This window comes from Frankliniella occidentalis, unplaced genomic scaffold (assembly GCF_000697945.3).
Source record: "Frankliniella occidentalis isolate FOCC.00 unplaced genomic scaffold, Focc_3.1 Scaffold43, whole genome shotgun sequence".
NCBI lineage: Eukaryota > Metazoa > Arthropoda > Insecta > Thysanoptera > Thripidae > Frankliniella > Frankliniella occidentalis.
The window spans coordinates 295,279-304,362 of NW_026267173.1; the positions used below are offsets into that span (position 1 = coordinate 295,279).

The following is a 9,084-nucleotide window of genomic DNA, read 5'->3' on the forward strand; positions in this document are numbered from 1 at the left end:
AAAATTGTTCGGCAAACACCTTTTGGATTACACTTTTAAAATGATTCTACTCTGTATTAAATAAGTAGTTTCGTTTCTGATTCACATGATCTTTTTTAGATGAAAATAAAAAATACTTTTGTTATTAAAGTCCGATAGTACAAAGAAATACGGTGTTTTCAAGATTTTGATATGTGCTACAGTTTCTCATGTCAAATAGCAGACACACAAGTTGACCAACTGAACAAAATATTCTGATGATGACAAAGATATTCCCATAAATCACGAGTTATCTTAACTGCTACCAAACCTCAATACAATTTCTTTTCCCCACAAAAGTAAGTATTCCGGCAATCACATTGGTGGCTTCTACAGTTCATAACAGAAGTGCTTTGCTGCGTCTACGTTGTTGGTTTGTTTTAACTTCGTTATCCGTTTCCGGCATTTTGCTCGTTGTCGTTCGCGCGATTGCACTTGGATGTGGCAGCTCGCAGGAGGGACAAAGGGGACGTAGTGAGTTTGCTGGACAACTTTGAATCGAATGCACCGGCAATTGGGTAAATTGGCGAATTCCAAGAGAAAATTCCATGATCTGGGAAAATTTTAGCCCTAAGGTTGTGCGTAATCCTTTACAAACAGCGGAGTTTTTTTTAATGCTCTCGTGTACAGGGTTGCCGGAAAGTTAGGCAAAAAATAGCCAGCGCACAGCCGTGTGCAACGGGCACGTATCTGCGCCTGCATAGCGCCTACTAGGCAGGCAACATGAGAGCAGGCGGTTTTTTGCCCACTTTTTCTGGCATACCTGTTCGTGTACCCCAAGTATGTCGATGATGAGCATATGTGGCTGCTATGGATTGTGTTGTAAGTACTCGAAATTACGTAATTCTCCCTTTGATATTGTCGTTTCACAAAGAGCTGTCGTTCGCCGCACCGACTAGAGGTGATATTGGTGAGTTATGAAAGCACATTGTGTGTGTTGGGTAGGGTGGGGCGCTTGGCACGCCCCGGCGCCGTCGTGGTCCAGTCCGCCGACGCCTCGCGACGCCAAGCGCCCGTGCCCTGCCCTGCCCGGCCCGGCCCGGCCCCCATCCCCGCGGCCCCGCCCGCCGCCCAGTCAGTCAGTTGGCGGAGCCGCGGCGGTGTGCAGAGTGGTGCTCAGCTCTCAGGTCGAGCGCGCCGGGTGTGCAGCACGGTGTGCAGTGTGCGCGCGACAGTCCTCAGTCCTTCCCCCCGCGCCGCGCCGGGGTCACCGGCACGCCGACAGTCGGTCGCCACCTGTTTCCTCTGCACAAGGATTTCCTCTGGATATTACAACAACTACTACTACTACCTGCCCGTCATTTCGTCCCAACCACTTGCCTTCCCTCCTGCGCAAGAGGTAAGCCGGGCCACCAAGAGGCACTACTCGTTGGACTGAGGGATGCACGGGTGACCTCTGGCGATGCATGTGCACGGAGGGAAAAGTTCGAGGCGTACGCCCAAAAGTTTGGACAAAATTGAAAGAAAAGTACTATCCAAACTTTTACATGCGTGGTCACCAAAGGTTCTGGTGCAGAGTCCAAAAGGTTCTGGTGCAGAGTCCAAAAGGTTCTGGTGCAGAGTCTAAAGGTTTCGGTGTGACACCGAAACTGATTAGGTGTACTGGTAAAAGGAACAATGCAAACTCAGTTTTGTTGTCTGGCCGGAACTTTTCTCTCCGTGTGGGGCTTAGCTTGTGTCTACTTGTCAAAACGACAACTCCATACCGAACAATGCCCTAGTTTTCCATCGCAACAGCGACGACCACCGTTCAATCGTTTTATTTTTCCACATGGTTCTGTCAATGGGGTAGGGGAATCGGCCAGGTTGCGTGGGTGCTGTCGGTTATTGGGTAACAAATGAGCTTCCTCGGCCGGTCACTATATCCAACAACTGTGCTGCACCAACGCGGGAAGAGGAAGAAAACGACCAGATGGACAGAATAATCAACCAAAGAGTCTGAAAATCGGGAAACGTGAGATTCTGTCGAAAGCGCCTCGACGTGGCGTCATTTATTGTCGCGACGGCGTCGTCGTGGTCGTGTGGCACCGGGAGGAGGACGCCGATGTGGCGCCAAGTGGATCAGCAGTCACGTGTGTGTGAACGGCCCAACTGAACTGGCCTCGCCGCGCGACGCTAATTTCGGATTCGACGCAAACCGGACCGACTCTCGCTCGCCCTCCCTCGATGAGGGATGGTGACGGAAAGACCGTTCCGTTTGGCGGCGATCAATTATTCTGGTCCGACTGCAGTGTGACTGTGTCACACCCTCGCGAGCAGCGGGGTAAGGAGGTAGTAGGCGTGGTGAGCCGCGTCCGCCGCTCCGTGATCAGCCCGGTCGGCGAACACACGAGCCGGATGCTGCCGGTGCCGGAGGAGGCCATGACCATGCCGTGTCCGAGGCCGTGTCCTGTCAGTCACACTCGTCCGCCGCTCCCCCGTTAAGCGTTAAGCTAATCTCGCCGCCATCAGGCTACTGATCTCGCCCCCGTTAAGCGGTCCCCGCTGCTCGCCGGCCGTATGGGCCCGCCGGGGGACACAATGGGACCGCGGCAGTATAAAGCCCCAAGGCGTAACCCGCGAGTTAACGCCGGCCGTCCATCATACGGACGCGCTTTACGAGGAGCACTGAGCGGATACCTGGTTCGGTGGCGCGGTGCCGGGCCGGGCCTTGAGAGGCTGATTCTCTGTGCCCCGGACGCTCGCTGACCACACTGGTAAAACTTAAGGGTCGCACCCCTGATTGGCATCTGAACGCAGCAATAGCTAAAAGTGACTGGACTTTTATTAGATGTTCATCAGATTCGCATCCTCATAGGTCGATATAGAATCACGTGCCTCAAAGTGAAATTGATTCGCGAAAAACATCTATGCACAGCATAAAAAAGGGAGGACGTTACCATTGTTTTAACAGTGCGGCGGCACCCGTCTCTAAAGGGAGGGCAGGACATAGTGATCAACGATACCGCATACTATCGAATTGACTTCGACCGATTCGATCACACTTATTGTCGTGTCGTTGAGGTGGTCTCGGGTGGTCCTTCCCCGCAGCCATCTCAGTGACTCAGCCCCGCGTCTATCTCGGCGCGCTCCACCGCCGCCGCCAGCCGCGCCGCTCTCAGAGAGCGGGGCGTAGCCTCCGCAGCCACCGCGATGAGTCCTCCTCACCTTGGCGTCGTCGCGGGCGACCCAGTGGTGTGGCCACCAGGTGGGCAGAGGAGGGAAGGCTTGAGGCTGCTGCTGGCTGCGCCCAGCTGCGCGAGCCGAGCTTGAGCCAGCCGAGCCGAGCCGTGTCGGTCGCAGCGCGCGGCGCACGGGTCCCTCGTGGTCTACGGAAGTTGCCCACGCTCTGCCGCGCGGCCGAGCCCGCCCTCCTCCCTCCTCCTCCCCGGGCGCGCCCCCGGCACGCCCACACGTCGCCCCGTGCGCCACGCCACGCCACTCCTCCGCGGGGCGTTATTCTCTCTCTCCCGTGTGTGTTGGCATCCTAGAGGCGCCGGCCGGCCGGGCGACGGCAGCGCCAGCAGCAGGAGGTACCGCCGCCGCCGCCCGAGGTCCCCGTCCCCGCCCTACTGCGTGCCCCGCGTGTCCCCGGGCTGCCAAACCATGTCGAGAAAAACCATATCGAAAACAGCTCAACAGGCATTCCTTGTTCACCCATACATCGTCATTCATACCGAGCCGTGGCTGTGCATTCCCCCTCGGCTCCCCACTCCCACACACTCCTCCTCCTCCGCCCACCCCTGCTTCCCTGAAGGGGGTTTACATTCCATTCAGCAACAGCATAGCAGGCCGCGGCGCTATTTCGGCAGATGTTGCCAAGGCCCTTAACAACAGAGAGGCCGCCGCCGCCGCTCTCCCCTCGCGGCCGGCCCAACACTCCGTGCGCGCGCCGCAGGGTCAAGTGCAGCACACACACAAACACATGCACACGCACACATGTCTCTGCAGCACTCGGAAGTAGTCGTGTGAGCCTGGCGCCGGGAGAGGCCCCGGCCTGGGGATGGTGTAGAAGGGATGTTTAGTGCATGCCCATAGCGTCCTGTGCGCGCGAGATGATCCCCGCCGGTGCGTGCGTGAATGCGTACTTCCGGTCTGGTATAGTACGGGAGTGCTATGGCGGCGCCAACCTATATGTCGGTTCCTGATGGCGCATTTCCGGTTTCGCAGCCGCTACTTCCCGTTCCGCGTGAGTGCATGGGTGTGGCAGTAGTGGGAGCCGAAGGCGAAGGAGTGCATCTGATTTGAGATCTCAAACTCGCTCATAAACAATGATCGCTTGAACTCATTTTGCCGAACGGTCTTATTCTCGATTCCTCCGCACCACCTTGGAGAAGACAGCGTCTTCTCGGACTGTCGTCGACGAGTTCGCCGGGCAGAGAATGACGGCATTTGCATCGGCGCCCCGCGCTTGTTTGTCCTCTCCTTGTTTACTCTGGATTTTAACGCCCGCTCTGCCCCCTTCCCTCTTGCCGCACCCAGCAGCAGCAACGTCGTGCAAATCACGTCTATTCTCGTTTTGTTTCTCAGCCGAAAATGTGTGTGTGTGTGTGTGTGTGTGCGCGCACACACAAGCTGAGGAGCAATAGTGGCGAGGGGGAGGGGGGGCGGGAGAAAAACGCTCGTTCGGTGACGGAGATGTCGAGGTTGCCGCTCGAGCCGCGAGTCCCTTAGCGCATTCCTCGGCTGTCAACGCAATGCGGCCGAGCTGCCTGATGCTTTCCTCCTCGGGGACCTTCTTGTCCTCGCACTGCAACAGCAGCAGCAGAAAGCAGAGGGCGTGGTGGGCGGTGGACGGGGGAGGAGGTCGTTTTGGAGTGCAGGAGTCGAGAGGTGCGGCTCCGGCCAGGCCCAGGTGCATGGGCGGGAAGTGGCGTGGCGGCGCGTAGCGTTTCGCCTACGCCATTCCGGGCGAGCTGCGGCTGCGCGATGAGGTAGGCGACGTGGGCTGCCGCCCCCCCCCCCTTTCCTCCTTCTCTCTGGACCAGGAGGAGACCACTGCTGACGGAAAAGCAGTGCATCTCACGCGACCACGTGGGGCCCCGGATTCGGTGCCGCTGGCTGGCTGCTCCCCTCCTCGATCTGGAGCCAATTGCAGAAGTGAGTGCAAAATCAGCCTCCGCTCATGGAGCGTCTTGACTCCCCCACCTTGCGCGCTGCACGATCGCAAAACATCTGAAAAATGTTTGACAAAAACAACAAATAACACGTTCGCGATAGCTAGTCTGCGTACGGACACGGGGTGATACCAAAAACAAAAGAGGGCACATCAAGGCTCGCCCCGCTCACAAAATCGACGCAATACAATCCGCAGAGGTGACATCCATCTTTTCCAATGCAGCACAGGAGAGCGCGCTGCAGTTTGTTGGGCGCGGCGGGCGGGCGGGGCGGGTGGCCGCGGCCCCCATATGGTCCAGACATGGTCCGGGAGCGGCCGGCGCGGTGCGGTGCGGGAGCGCGACGTCCTTGCGGGCCGCAAACGGTCGTCGCCTCCTCCCGCCGCCGCCGCACCGCGCCACGCCACGCCATTTCAAAGGAACTGGGTGACGGGGCTCACGGCAGCCCGTGGCCCCGCGCAACCTTCACCTCCTCCTCCTCCTCGCCGTGTATACTCCCCCGCCGCGCCACGCCACGCTCCATCAATCCGATCCGAATCACCAGCTCGTATTTGGCCGTGCGCGCCGAGTGCTCCGGCCCCGGACCGGACCGCCCCCGCCACGTCCAAGACGTGAGCGCCTGCGGAGGCCGGGGTAGGCCGCCCCGCCGGACAGCTGTGCGCGGCGGGGCGGCCGGTGGCCTACCTTCAGGGCGTCCGCCCTCCAGCCGAGGACTCCTCGTCCCGGATGACATGTGCGATGTGTGGGAGGCCCACATCATCGAGACCCAGCCCGGGCTAGTCTCTCGTGTTTGTCGCCGGGGAGGTGACTGTGCTTGGCAGAGGGGGCGTTTGGGGCAGGGGTGCGGCGAGCGGGCTGAGGCTGGGCGGCGATGCTCGGCTGCACTTGGCGACCGATGCCGCCTTGTTGCCCCCACACAGTTTATAGGTGTCCGGCCCGGCGGGGGAGGAAGGAAAGAGGGGGCGGAGCAGGACAGCACAGCACAACACCTCCTTCCGAGAAGTGGCGTGAAATCGAGTCGTTCGGAATAGAAGATTCGCTCACTACAAAACAAGCCCGACTGGGCGGGGGCAGGCCTGCCCCACCCTCGCCGTGCCATGCCCTGTCCGCGGCCAGGGCCTCGCCAAGGCCGCCACCCGCAAGCTCCTCAGCTAAAAACACCCCGTGCGAGAGTAGGAGCCTAGCCTGGGCTGAGAGAGGGAGAGAGAGAAGGATAGAGACAGACGATCCGATTTAACTCAAAGATATGTGTGAAAACCAAAAGGAGAAAAAGGGTTACCATAATAACAAGAGTTGGTTTTGGCTATCTAGCAGGGAAGGTGGCAATGGTATGGTATGCCTCCCCTTGCCGTCCACGTCCACCCCTCCTTTCCACCTTCGTGTCTGGACTCTCTCACTTACTGGAGATTCTCGATAGTCTCGTTCGTTTGGTAACATAGACCCGCACGCCTGTGCAGGCGCAGCGAGGGGAAAATTGGGTGAGGGCGTGAATCGAGAAGGAAGGAGGGGCTGGGGGAGTGGAGGCAGTGCAGTGGAAGGGGCAGGAGGGGGCGGCTTCCCCAGTTGGGCCACGTCCAAGCCAGGCAACCACCAAGTCTGGGTGGGGATCAGGGGTCTCGGAGTGGGGCGGGGTAGGGTGGTGGTAAGGGGGGGGGGTGCAGCTCGGCTTGCTTTGGTACGGCAGCACGGCGACGTGCACCCGCCGGCAGCCAGCTCGCATGCCAGGGGACTTCCCCTCCTGTGACTCGACGAGCCCCTCTATACTCTGCATCCTGCTGTACCTGGAAACGCGATTTCAACACCGACCCGTGGGTGTCCGACCCCCCGAGCGCCGAAAGGTTAAGCAGTGGAGATCATCTTCAGACCTGTCTCACCGTCTCATGGCGCACCGCCGTCGTGTTGTGGAGGGGGGCTGAGCGATCGGCTACCTTTGCACCTGCGCGACGACGCCCCCGCACCCGTTCTCTTTGAGGGTCCGGTGGGCTCCCCCACCACCACCACCATTGCCCTGCGGTCGCCGCCGAGCCCCGCAGCAGGACCCTCGCTCCTCGGGGGGCTCTGGGGTTATTTGTGGAGGGCGTCATAGCCGGGGGCCTTGGGGGACCTTGTAACTCAGTCAGTGAGTGAAGTGAAGGCGCCGGGCAGGGGCGGGGAGAGCAGGGGGGCTACACCCCCACGGGCTGCCGCCCCAAGCGAGGCTGACCTACTCCCTTGCCCTATCCCCACCTAAAAGTATTGGCGAGTCAATCGGCAGCGACCGGTAGCTACGCGTGCCGCTACGGCCAACACGTCGTCTTGCACTGCTTCTTGTCGAAGATGATGATGATGACGATGATGACCGTCATCAGCGCTATGATGCTGTTGCTCCGACGACTTCGGCCTGTTGTTGTCTCACCCCGGTGTATGATATGGTTTATTGTGCTCCTTGCTGTTGATTGCCTGATTGGGGGGACGTGTGTGTCCGAGACCCAGTCAGTAGTGCAACAGGCGTAACCAGCTGTCTCTGCGCCCGCTCCTCCTCCCCCCTCGTACCCGTCCCCCTCGGTGACCACGAGCCGTGCACAATACATGTAATTTCTAGCAAATGAGCCATCAACGCCCGAGGCGACACGCGATCAAGGGAGGGGAAGGGGGGAGGACGGGCGTGACAAGGATCCAACGGCCGAGCTGCCGCTGCTGCTGCACCCGCCTAGCGTGCTGCGCCTATCTCGCACGACATGGTGGGCGTAATCGGGGATCGGGTGGGCAAATGTATAAGGAATGGGTCCGATTGAGAGGAGAAGGAGTTGATGTCGTCCGCCGTGTTAAGTTGTTGTGCTGTACAGTCCCGCCCGACGCGACGAGGAGTCGAGGGTGGGTCACGCGCGCTGGCTGGACGACACCTGCCTCTCCCTCCCTCGCTGACTCGCTCTCTCCACTCCCTATACCCCATTCATTCTTCCCACGCCTTCCGGAGCGCGATCTCGCCCCTCCCCCCACCCTCTCTCTCTATCTCCCCCTCTCCCCCTCATCTCTCTCTTTCTCTGTCTCTCTCTTGCCACTTGACTCACCGGAGGACTGGCCCCGGCCGGGTGGGACAACGCACGCCGGGATCCAGCTCGCCTTCGCCTTCTCCCTTCTGACTGTTCTCGCATTTCCGTAAATTTACGACTGTTAGGCGAACGAAATTGAACAGAGCAAACACATGACGTAATTTTGCCAGCGGCAGACTGACCTGACGATGATCATTGCGCTTTTCAAACTCGCATCAGCATCATTGTCTAATTCAGAACTTCGCGTGGTTTGCGTCATTTCGTTCGGCTACTACTGCATGCGCGTTCCGCGGTTCTCAGCAGGTGGCTGCAGGACCGGGCAGGCCGCGCAGCCATCCAGCAGGGCCGAGGGGACAGACCGAGCTGCCAGCGGGCCTCGGCGCCAAGTATGGGCATGAGGCGTGGAATTCCCCGTCCCCACCCCCTCCCCCGCCCGCCCCAGACCTTGCAGGCACCGCCAGCCTCACTCTCGCTTGATATTCAAGCAACATTATACGTACGCGCTGACGGTTTATTTTTTTACAACTTTCAATCAGTCAGTGAGGCCGGGGCGATCGGGCGCTGGCGGGCGCTGGCAACCGCAGAGCCAGGCCGGGGCGGCCAGTCAGGCCAGGCAGGCAGCCAGGTCGCTGACTGACACATCCAGGCCCGGCCAGCCCAGGCCAGCCGGCGCGCCCTTGCAAAGTCGCCAGGGAGCGCACCTGGCTCCTTTAGGCGCCTTTTGCACCCCGACCTTGTCGAGCTCCAGCGCCAGGACCGCACCGCATCCACGGCCACCCCGCGAATGCATCCTCGTCCAAATTTCGTCTCGATCGCACCAGTGGGACGACCACTTCCGTTTAAGGCGGTGCAAATACACGAGCGCCGGGCGCAGACTTCACTTTTACTTTCAGTGTTGCCCAGTTTGCGCCTCTTCTTGTCTTGCATCTTCTAGCTTG

The 9,084-nt window shown here is 59.6% G+C and overlaps 1 protein-coding gene across 4 annotated transcripts in view; it reads left to right on the plus strand.

The window, feature by feature from the left end:
• The first annotated feature begins 1,075 nt into the window (after positions 1-1,075).
• The window catches only part of LOC113217348 (serine/arginine repetitive matrix protein 2), a 19,305-nt gene continuing 11,296 nt past the window's right edge, over positions 1,076-9,084 (plus strand). For 3 of the 4 annotated variants that reach the window (XM_052266826.1, XM_052266825.1, XM_026437211.2), the window contains exon 1: positions 1,077-1,357. The gene's annotated coding sequence lies outside the window, so the exon portion shown is untranslated. Of the gene's footprint in view, positions 1,358-9,084 lie in introns of all 4 variants that reach the window. The other variant, XM_026437209.2, reaches the window with a different exon arrangement.